This window comes from Ruditapes philippinarum, unplaced genomic scaffold (assembly GCF_026571515.1).
Source record: "Ruditapes philippinarum isolate M1 unplaced genomic scaffold, ASM2657151v2 ctg12900_1_1_1_1, whole genome shotgun sequence".
Lineage (NCBI taxonomy): Eukaryota > Metazoa > Mollusca > Bivalvia > Venerida > Veneridae > Ruditapes > Ruditapes philippinarum.
In genome coordinates this window covers 1,571-13,638 of record NW_026862584.1, presented here as the reverse complement: position 1 = coordinate 13,638, position 12,068 = coordinate 1,571, and the positions used below count along the sequence as shown (strand labels likewise).

The 12,068-nt window shown below is 31.0% G+C and overlaps 1 long non-coding RNA gene across 1 annotated transcript; it reads right to left on the bottom strand.

Annotated features, from left to right (window-relative positions):
* Positions 1 to 3,645: 3,645 nt before the first annotated feature.
* LOC132719484 (uncharacterized) lies at positions 3,646 to 11,851 on the bottom strand. Its single transcript, XR_009624236.1, has 2 exons — positions 10,425 to 11,851; positions 3,646 to 5,603 (listed from the first exon to the last, which is right to left on the bottom strand). It is a non-coding gene; the product is annotated as an uncharacterized LOC132719484 (long non-coding RNA).
* Between the last annotated feature and the right edge of the window lie 217 nt (positions 11,852 to 12,068).

The window sequence follows — 12,068 nt, the reverse complement described above, 5'->3', positions numbered from 1 at the left end:
TGCTATTAGCGCTATTCTCGTGAACGTCTGTCAAACAATTATACGTGTATGTTGGATCAACGGATTGTTAAACGGGTTGTTTTGTTTCACGGTTAAAGTTCTGTTTGTATATCCAATGTCTTTAATGAATGTTAAAACGGCGAAACATACATGTATTTCTTCAGCTACTTCTTGCAGAGAGTCCATTAGCAATTTTATGTCTTTAAACGTATCGTTTAATTTGCAGATGGATGCCTCAATATCTTTGCGCGGTACTGCATGTTGCTTGCATGGCTGATTACAATCTTGACAGTTTTTATCGCTCGCGAATGAATGACCTTACAGTCTAGCATGATTTAACTATGAATAGAAAAAAATGTACTCTAGACAAAATTTATCATAAAATTGTTTAACTGTTCCTACTTAAAGAAATATAAATCTAGTGTTTTTTTAAAGTATCAGTAAATCTTTAAGGGACTCCACTGAGGTTAAAAAGCCTAAAAACATAACATTTAATTGATTACATAAATGAGGCTAAGGCACTTTAAACAGAAATATATGCAAAGATAGTTAAGAATTATACTTTGAAATAAATTGAAAATGGGTTGTTTATACTTTATACGGCATGTCTATACGTTATAGCTCGATTTGAGTGAAAAGCGTTCAAACGCTTTTCATTTTGTGTCATTTTTTACAATTTAAATAATTATTCTGGAAAGACAAAGTGCGCGAATGATCTAAAATTATTAATTTAACAATTATTGATCTTACTAACAATGTGGTATAAAAAAAATTATCATTTTAGAAAATCTAAAAAGTATTAATAGAAAATAGGTCTACTTATCTGTGGTTCTTTTTTCATTTAATGTTTGTATAAGCTGCTATTTTATCTCATAGCGACTGAGTAAATAATAATATTTTTAAAAATAGAACTTAAGAGTGCCGTAAAATATAATCTAGACATATACGCATAAATACATAACCCCTGCAATAAGTTTTTCTTAAAGGTCCAAAATGCATCAGTCATGCTACCATTTTTATTTAAAAAAGAATGTTTAGTTTTTGGTATCTTGTTACAGTTTTTTTATAGTTAAACTCATTTTCCATATATCTAGGCTTTCTGCAACTGTGTGTATATCTTTTTGTTACATTTCTCTTCCTTCAACACTCAATAATTGAAATATTCTTCTGTTGGTAGATAGAGGGAATAACTAACTTAATGACAATTACTGCACGGTCAGCGAAGTATTTGTATAATTATGTGTGTAATAAAAGTATTAACGCTACGGTGAACCATAAAACTGATATTTTCTTAAGTTTATGATAATACACTTATCTGCTTCCAGAATAAAAGAGGATTTTCCGAGTGTCCCTCTTTTTGGCCCGTTTTAGAGTTATTTCTTTGAAAAAACACACTAAAAAATACTGCTTTTTGGGCAAAATAGGACAAAAACAGAAAAATTTTAGTAATATATCTTTATTTTTCAACAATTTTGTTCATACGTCTGAACAAAAAACAAGAATAGTGTAAAAAATAACAAAAATATATGCAGTTTCAAACTTGTTCATACGTATGAACAAATTTTTTTCTCAACTTGTCAAGATTTTGTTCATACGTATGAACACTGAATAAGTTCACCAATATTTAGTATCTTTTAACAAAATTTTGTTCATACGTCTGAACAAATTACCTCACATACTGAAAAACAGCACATAAATAAGACAGACGCTTCAATGTTGTTCATACGTATGAACAATTTTGTTTTCAACTTGTAAGGTTTTTGTTCATACGTATGAACACTGCATCACAATCTTTTGTGGTCATTTTGAAACAAATTTGTTCATACGTCTGAACAAAAACTGACACAGAGTAAAAAACAGCCACTTCGATTTTGTTCATACGTATGAACAAAACTTTTTTTTTTTAATTGGCAGGTTTTTGTTCATACGTATGAACACTGGCATAATTTTGTGATTATTTTAAAACAAATTTTGTTCATACGTCTGAACAAAACTAACTCACACAGCGAAAATAGCACATTAAAGTAATTAGCATTTCAATTTTGTTCATACGTCTGAACAAAACCAACTCGCACAGTGAAAATAAAGACAAAAATAAGCCGCTTCGATTTTGTTCATACGTATGAACAAAATTTCTTTTTCAACTTGTGAGGGTTTTTTCTTACATAATTTATTATTATGATAATGAACACTGCATAATTTTATGGTTATTTTGAAACAAATTTTGTTCATACGTCTGAACAAAACAAACTCACAGAGCAAAAATAAATGACAAAAAATTAGCCGTTTCGATTTTGTTCATACGTATGAACAAAATCCTGTGAGGTTTTTTTCATAGTCATAGATGATAATAAACACTGCATAATTTCATAATTTTGTGGTTATTTGAAAACATATTTTTGTTCATACGTCTGAACAATTGTTTTGTTCAGACGTATGAACAAAAAAATGTTTTCAAAGTAACCACAAAATTAAGAAATTATGCAGTGTTTATTATCATAGTAAAATATAACACATAAATTAGCAACAACTTCAATTTCAGGTTTTTGTTCATACGTATGAACACTGGCATAATTTTGTGATTATTTTGAAATAAATTTTGTTCATACGTCTGAACAAAACCAACTCGCACAATGAAAATAAAGACAAAAATAAGCCGCTTCGATTTTGTTCATACGTATGAACAAAATTTCTTTTTCAACTTGTGAGGGTTTTTTCTTACATAATTTATTATTATGATAATGAACACTGCATAATTTTATGGTTATTTTGAAACAAATTTTGTTCATACGTCTGAACAAAACAAACTCACAGAGCAAAAATAAACGACAAAAAATTAGCCGTTTCGATTTTGTTCATACGTATGAACAAAATCTTGTGAGGGTTTTTTCATAGTCATAGATTATAATAAACACTGCATAATTTCATAATTTTGTGGTTATTTGAAAACATATTTTTGTTCATACGTCTGAACAATTGTTTTGTTCAGACGTATGAACAAAAAAATGTTTTCAAAGTAACCACAAAATTATGAAATTATGCAGTGTTTATTATCATAGTAAAATATAACACATAAATTAGCAACAACTTCAATTTCAGGTTTTTGTTCATACGTATGAACACTGGCATAATTTTGTGATTATTTTGAAACAAATTTTGTTCATACGTCTGAACAAAACCAACTCGCACAATGAAAATAAAGACAAAAATAAGCCGCTTCGATTTTGTTCATACGTATGAACAAAATTTCTTTTTCAACTTGTGAGGGTTTTTTCTTACATAATTTATTATTATGATAATGAACACTGCATAATTTTATGGTTATTTTGAAACAAATTTTGTTCATACGTCTGAACAAAACAAACTCACAGAGCAAAAATAAACGACAAAAAAATAGCCGTTTCGATTTTGTTCATACGTATGAACAAAATCTTGTGAGGGTTTTTTCATAGTCATAGATGATAATAAACACTGCATAATTTCATAATTTTGTGGTTATTTGAAAACACATTTTTATTCATACGTCTGAACAATTGTTTTGTTCAGACGTATGAACAAAAAAATGTTTTCAAAGTAACCACAAAATTATGAAATTATGCAGTGTTTATTATCATAGTAAAATATAACACATAAATTAGCAACAACTTCAATTTCAGGTTTTTGTTCATACGTATGAACAAACCCACAGCAGTGAGGGGCAAGTGGTTTGAAGTCAATGACCTTAACCACTCGGCCACGGACACCCCCATGCAAATAACTAATTGCTTAACATTGGTCTTGTGAAATGAAGTACTATTTATAGCAAACTTAACACCTTGGGACAAGGGTCTTGGATGCACACATCATCTTGATGTGATAGACATTTATTTTAAAATCCTCTAATGCATGACAACTTTACAGTTTGAAAACTAATGCGTACCTTCAAACTCTTCTTATGACCTTAAGTACCTTCAAACTATTAGAGTGACCTTCACCTTGGAGGTAGGAACATGGGTTTTACACACAACACATCATCTTGATGTGGTTGACATTTGTGCTAAGTTATTTTAAAATCCTTCGATGCATGACAAAGTTACAAGGTATATTCCGGACACGAATGTGTGTACCTATCTCTAGTTGTGATAGTGTGAACCTTCAAAATAAAAGTGTGAACTTGACCTTTGAAAAGGGACGTGGTTCATGAATGCGACACATCCTCTTGATGTGGTACACATTTGTGCCAGGTTATTTCAAAATCCCTCAATGTATCACAATGTAAAAGAAGTATTAAGGAGAAATTTAAGATATATCCAACTTGCCTGAAAAGGTTAACCATACACTATTATTATGCTCTATTTTCAAAGTGATAAAAAGGGAAATAACTGTGAAAAATTGATGGCACAGTAATATTACTTAGCAATATCAATGCACTTTGTACTGAGAAGTACCTGTGAAAATTATGAAGCCATTAGTATAAACTGAACTTAAGATATATACAATTTGACGGTTTTGGTTAATCATTTCATTTTCAAAGTGCTCAAAAGGGCAATAACTTGGTAAAAATGGGAGCCATAGTTATGTAACTTGCCCCTGGAGATTGTATTCTTTGAACTGATTAGTGAATGTGTGAATTATGAAGCCATTGGTGCAGGTAGAACTCAAGAAAAAACTTGCTGTTTTAGGTTATCCTTATACAGACAGAAAGACGGACAGTTCAATTACTATATGCCCTGGGGCATGCATAAAAAATATTGAGCGTGTGATTATATTAATAATGTGGTACATATTCCTTGTATGCATAAACATGATAAATATAGATAAAACCTCATTATTTTATGAAAACCAAATTCACAAGATGGTATTTGCGTATTAAATTATTTCTTAAATAAAGCTATTCCATTTTTCAAGTATATTTTTCTCATATATCTAAGCCACTTCTGTATCATGATTTCTGTCCAGCAAACTTTATCTGTAATATGAATCCTAGCAAGGCTTCATAATTGCCGTTTGGGATAATTCCAGCAAATTTAGTTGATATTGCACTTTAACATTTTCTCTCACAAACAGACTAAATCAAGCGGATTCTGCAAGTTTTAGATATTTCTGTTCTTTCATTGCTATTTTGATATCTGACTCCCTTTCTAGATTTGTTTTCTTTTCATGGCATGTTTCATGAACTAGTAAATTATTGAGTTGCTCACACATTTCAGTTAGCTTAGATTTTCACACAGACATGGCTCTCTTTCATTGGCTGGTAGAAATAATATGTTTCTAGAACACATACACAGCTATATATAATGAATACATCAAAATGTTACTGGAAATGCGTTTACAAGTCCATCCACTTAAGATCCTAAATATTCTTTAGAAAGGCTAAATTCTAAAGCTTCATTACAGTACAGATGTTGACTTGAGTTAAATCAGTTGAACACATGAAACACGCTAACCCTCAAACTTTTTCTGTATCTTTTAATTGGTATTGTCATTATATAATCATTCATGTAACACTGCCATGTCTTCCTTTTTCATGTAAGCTTCCACCACGAAATAAGGCAGGCCTTTCCCCAGGCTCTTTTAGTGCTGCGCTCTCAGCTCTGCCTTGGTCTCCAAATCAATTAAAGGTCCTACAAAATACAAATAAAAAACATTCTTAATGAGATAACAAATAACAGTACATGTACACTTCAAAAATTTCCTTTTAAAATTCTAAACGCTTTTTTTTTTAACAGGTGAATTTAAAAGTAATTTTGTAAATTTCATGTATATTCAAAAGTATAATAAACTTAGTATTTTCTGGTATTAAAACTATATTTTTTTTCCAATAATATACAAATAATGCAACATAAAGGTATATGATTAATTATGATCTTCCTTAAAAGTTTTTTATACAATTCTTTTTGAAAGTTTATATATATCTATATATCTGTTAAGCACATAAACATAATATAGATATATTAAATGATTTGAATTATGTATTTGATTTTGATAATGATGAGGATTTTAAATTATAATTTTGATGATGGAAGTGATGATAATGATGATGAAAATGATGATTTATGAAAGCAATGATTATAATGTTAGTACTCGTATTATAATGATGAAAGTGTTGATAATTTAGATCTTGATGGTACATGTAATAGAGGCGATATTGAATTTTCTGATGATGACCACATTCAGTAGAGGTGCGCGGTTCAACTAGTATACTGGTAAACCACTGTCTGAGACATCTGCAGTATGTACTGGGAAAACCAGTACTTTTAGCTCTAATTTAAAGCAATTACAGATCCGTAAAATGTACAAAATGAAATCTTTTCTGTTGTCAGTATATCAATATTTCTTTGAATTAACCTTTTTGCAAACAACTTTTGAAATCATTTTTTTTTGTCCAATAGGATTACACTATTTCAAATAAATCGTAACACATTTACTTTGGTAAATCGGCAACTGTGAATCAGTCTAGGTAGACGCCACGTGCACACAGCATAGATATGCATTCGCCTATTCAGCAATGGGGAAAATTTTAGACTTGTTTTTGTGTCTTTTTTTTTTGTTTTAATAACATCACACTGTTTTCAAATTTTCTAATTTAACTAGAACTCCGCGAGTCTGATGTATCACCTTGTGAACAAAACAGTTTAGGAGAAATGGCCAGGACAAAAATGAAATATAAAAATTAACAAAGGGCAATAACTCAAAGAATAAGAAATGTAGAGCAGCAGTTTCTGTCATCCTATGAAGTTTCAAGTCTATATAGCTTTTATAATTTATGAGAAATGTCCCGGACAAAAATAAAGTATAAAAATTAACAAAGGGCAATAACTCAAAAAATAAGAAATGCAGAGTACCAGTTCTTGAGCACTGCACTTCTTTTTAATGAGATCTATCATCCTATGAAGTTTCAAGTCCATAGCTTTTATACATTAGGAGAAATGGCCCGGACAAAAATAAAGTATGAAAATTAACAAAGGGCAATAACTCAAAAAATAACAAGTGCAGAGCACCGCTTCTTATGCATTGCACTTCTTCTAAATGAGATCTATCATCCTATGAAGTTTCAAACCCATAGCTTTTATACATTAGGAGAAATGGCCCGGACAAAAATAAAGTATGAAAATTAACAAAGGGCAATAACTCAAAAATTAAGAAGTGCAGAGTACCAGTTCTTGCGCACTGCACTTCGAATCATTATAAGAAGCATGCATACCAAGTTTGAAGTCAATCCGACTTATAATGACTGACTTATGCTCCAGACAAGTTTAAGGGGACGCCGACACCGTCAACAAAAGTAACCCCTATATGTCACCTTTTTCAAGGCAACACAACATTTATGTACAACATTTCAATGAGCTTTAAGGAATTAAAATAAACATTTAACTGAAGTGATAGTGCCATGTTTGAGTATGATACTCTTTTTTTATCAATATCTTATTTTATTTACCTAATAAATAACGTGCCTGCAATGAGCCAGTGACTTTAGTCAACCGTTCTAAAACTTAACAGTTGAGAGAGGCAACGACCGAGGCACTCATTTGCTCAACATTTTGACCCAAGTTTAAACAAACTTGGTAGACACCTATTAGAAGATGTTTCATGCTTAATATCTTAGCTCTAGTTCTTTGGGGTTTTTATAAGAAGATTTTTAAGTTTTTACAATATATACATAAAGGGAAAAACAATGACTCCCTAAGGCTGGGTCAATTTTTAACCCAGGGCTTTTATATGAACAAACTTGGTAGACATCCACTAGAAGATGTTTAATGCTTAATATCTAAGCTCTAGCTATTTTGGTTTTTTATAAGAAGATTTTTAAGTTTTTTACTATATACAAATAAGGAAAATAAATGACTTGCTTCCACCCCCCTGGGCGGGGCCAATTTTCACCCCAGGGCATTTTTTGAACAAACTTGGTAGACACTGACTAGCTCTAGCTCTTTCGGTTTTCTAAAAGAAGATATATTTTAATATTTTAAGTTTTTTCTTTTGGTTGCCATGGCTTGGAATTAAATTATTTGAACAATTTTTCAAGTTGACTACCACAGGAACATTCCTGTGAAGTTTGGATGAAATTGGCTTAGCGGTTTATGAGGAGATGTCGTTTAAAGTAAAAGTTTATGGACGGACGCTGGACAAAAAGCGATCACAAAAGCTCACCAGCTCACCATGTCACTTTGTGACAGGGGAGCTAAAAACAAGAACTGATCATGACCCAATTAATTTATGATTGTCAACATGCGCAGCTTATTTGATGTCGAAAGTACCTGATTGAAAAAAAGTTAAATGATACTTTGATTAATCTGTATTTTATAGATCTGCTTAATTTTGATATTTAAAATTCTATACCATTGCCTACCTTGATACTTATTTTAGAGATAAAAAATAAACCTATAGCGTACAATGAAAATCCGCGGTATACCATGGTTTATACCGTGTTTTTTAGGGAAAAAACGTGGTATACCGTGGTATTTTCTTTCTGGCAGTACCCAACTCTATACCATTATAAGTACTACTGACCACAAAATTACTGATTATGACCATTTTTCCTATTTTAAGTCTGAATATATAAGTGATGACATTCAGATTATGATTATAATTAATAGGGTGATGACATTTTGATGATAGTGGCTGTGATGATGATGATGTTTCTGGTGGTGATAGACTGATGATGATTTAGGTAATTATGATTATTATTGCCTTTCCTGGAAGGCGATATATAGAATTAACTAGATGTGAACAAGGACTTCTAATGTGACACCACCTGCCTTTAGCCAATCAAAGCAAATAATTTAATATCAGTATTATATTACTTCATAACAAAGTATTAAGTTAAACTATGACACTGTATTAACTCAAACTTATAAGCGATGAATGGTTTATTTGCCATGATAAAAAATTGGGTATTAAAATTTCAAAATGATTAATTTAGACAATATCATTTCAATCAGTGAACAATAACATATTAAGATATGCATGTTAGATATTAATAAATGAGTTAATTCAATGCATTAAGTATAAGGTTAGAGTGCATATTGGGTGTTCTTCGTAAATAAGAAAGCTAAAAAGGAGCGGAGCTTGCTAAGCGACTGTAGCTTTCTTATTTACGAAGAACATCCAATATGCACTCTAACCGGCTTAGTGCTCCGCCCATTTGTGTTTTATAATATAAAACGTCCAGTTTATATAAAATCTGTTCTATTAAGATTTGAAACCTGAAAATTTAAATTGAAAAATCCTCATCGGTGATTGGCTTATAAAAATGGCGAGCACTTAAATCTTTTTTATTTATTATTATAATTATACTGTTAAAGAAAATTTACATGACTCTTAAATTAGAATACATTGCGTATTAGAAAGTGTTGAGATTGTTAAATTCTTATTGACAGCCGGGGGGGGGGGGGGGAGCTGATTATTACATTACACCTAATCTTGGTAACTAAGGATATCAGCAGAGCAGACTGGAAAACAATGTTGAAAATTTACTTATTTTAAACTCTTAATCAGAATACACATTACTTATTTTAAACTCTTAATCAGAATACACAGCATATTAGAAAAAGTGATATAAAGGTCAAAAAAGAGAAGAAAAGTAGAAAAGTAAAATCTTATTATAGCCGTTATTGGGTCATATTCCCAATTAAAAATAGTATATTATTTTCCCAATCTACAGGAAAATATTCCCAATTGAAGGTTACAAAATAAAAATATTGAATAAAGAATTCTAACATCTTTAAAAAAAATAAGGGCTTCTTCACTGTAATAGTGCTTAAATGTTTAAAGATGCCATCCTCGACATGGATTGTTTGCATTCATTGAAACACTGCAAAATTTCAGTCATGCATTTTTTCCCAATTTTTAACAAAACAACGCTGACATTCCCAATGCCATGGGTATGGGTCATGTTCCCAAAATCCTGGAAAAAAATCCCTGATAATAGAAAATTCAAGTTTTTTCTTTAATCTACTATCTATTTTTCTTATTTATCTTGTGATATCATATATGAAAACTATTTTACTTCACTTGTGGCTCGATCCTGTCACTCATGTAATATTTATTATAACTTCAGCATATAACCAACAGTGTATTGAAAAACTTTAATTTATAGAAAAAAATGAATTTCCTCCATTTATCCATTATTATGATCTAATATATAATACTAGATTATTCTCTTCATGATTAACATCAATAAAATGTAAATGATTTATGTGAATAAATCTCAAATTATTTATACTGTATATATAGATCTACTTTAATTAGTATTTTTTTCCCCTAAAATTATTAACTGATTAAATTTTAGAAATTGGAATTTCATGCAGTAAAATGTATTGTTCAATTTTAAAGTTCCTGCAGTTGGACAAAAATACTCGGGCAGTTTCCAGATAAGCTGAAAGTGTTTATATATAATAAATATGTAAAATAATCCTAAACAGTTATAAATCTAAGTCGATTACCTCTACTTCTTCAGCTTGGATGTTGTTGAACATGTCCTCATAATTCTTCTCCAAATGTCAGTTTATGGCGAAATATTAACCTGGAAGTTTGCATGCCTGTGTCACTGTGCTATAATTAGCAGAACAAAAACGGCGCGCGACGCGTTAATTGAAACTGGCCCAATTCATTCTGCTTTTGATATAAGGGGTGTTACCTTAAGGCGGCCTTGAACTGCAATAAGATTTCCTTATCATCTCCGGTGAGAAAATTTAAAATTGAAAGACACTTTTTGCAAATCATCTTTTTATCAAACTGTATTTTAAGAAAAAAGAGAATAAAATTTGCAAATTTAAACCATCGGCATGAGACCCGATGTACCCGTGTATTACAATGGAACAGTCGACTCTACAATTTAACATCAGTAAATCATTACACGGACTGGTGAGGCGCTGTGTACACATGACCTAACACACGATGAATGACATAAGCTGCTGTTTTATTGGTAAGTTTTTTGTTGTTATTTTATTCCATCATTATTATATCGCAATGTAAAATGATATAAATTGTTCGTTGTAAATAAAGTTCCATTATAATTATGAAACGCATTGTTTACCGCATTGACTAAGCTACTCAACACTATGCTGTTGTTGTATTTGTTTTGTTTTCTTCAAAACTATACAGTACAGACGATTTTTGATGCATGTGTTATAGAAAATAAGAGTAGGCCTACTAGTAGGTCACCCTACTAGTACTGATGAAATAAAAACCTGTCTACGGACTGGTACAAACTTGTAGGACAGAACAAAGTTAGGTAGGCTGTCTAGCATGATTTCACCATGTTTTCAATGTTATACATTTTCTTTACTTTTCATTTATTTATTGAAATATTGGCCAAAATGTTACTGGGGTCCTACATATTCGCTCATTCTCAATAAGACACAGCATTTGATGTTCCACTGGGTAGCTCTTATACGAAGGTTTTTCTTGAGGTCAAAATGTCGTTAGAAAGGTGGCTGCCACTTTGTCTAATAGGGACACTCTCAGTTTTACATTTCTATCTGTTATTTTTCTTTTACAAGTACCATTAATGCCCTAAAATGTAACATACGTTACTGTCGCCACCTAGAATTTTCAACTTTGAAATTGTGTTTCAGAAAAATAAGTTCCAGAATAAACGAAACATGTGCAATTAGTCATTGCTGTGTGTATATGCACTTTGATTATTGGTTAATATTATATTTGACTGTTAAAATCTCATTGGTATAATGGATGATCAAATGTCGCCAAATGCATATAAATAAATAGTGACAAACCTAAAACAATAAGAAGTGAAACCCAAATTACATAATTGAATCGATGCATGCTTAATAATACAGCATATATATAATTATAAGTAAAAATAAGCTTGCAGCCTCTCAAATATCATTCTATTTTCGGAAATTTTCATTTTTTAGCTCGACTTTTCTATGAAAAGGGGAGCTATCCTACTCGCCCCGGCGTCGGCGTTGGCGTCACACCTTGGTTAAGTTTTTCGTACCACCCCACTTTATTTCAGAAGTATTACAAGTATGGCTTTGAAACTTACCATACTTGTTCACCATCATAACCTCCATCTACAGACAAGAGTACATAACTCTGTCAAGGTTTTTGACAGAATTATGGCC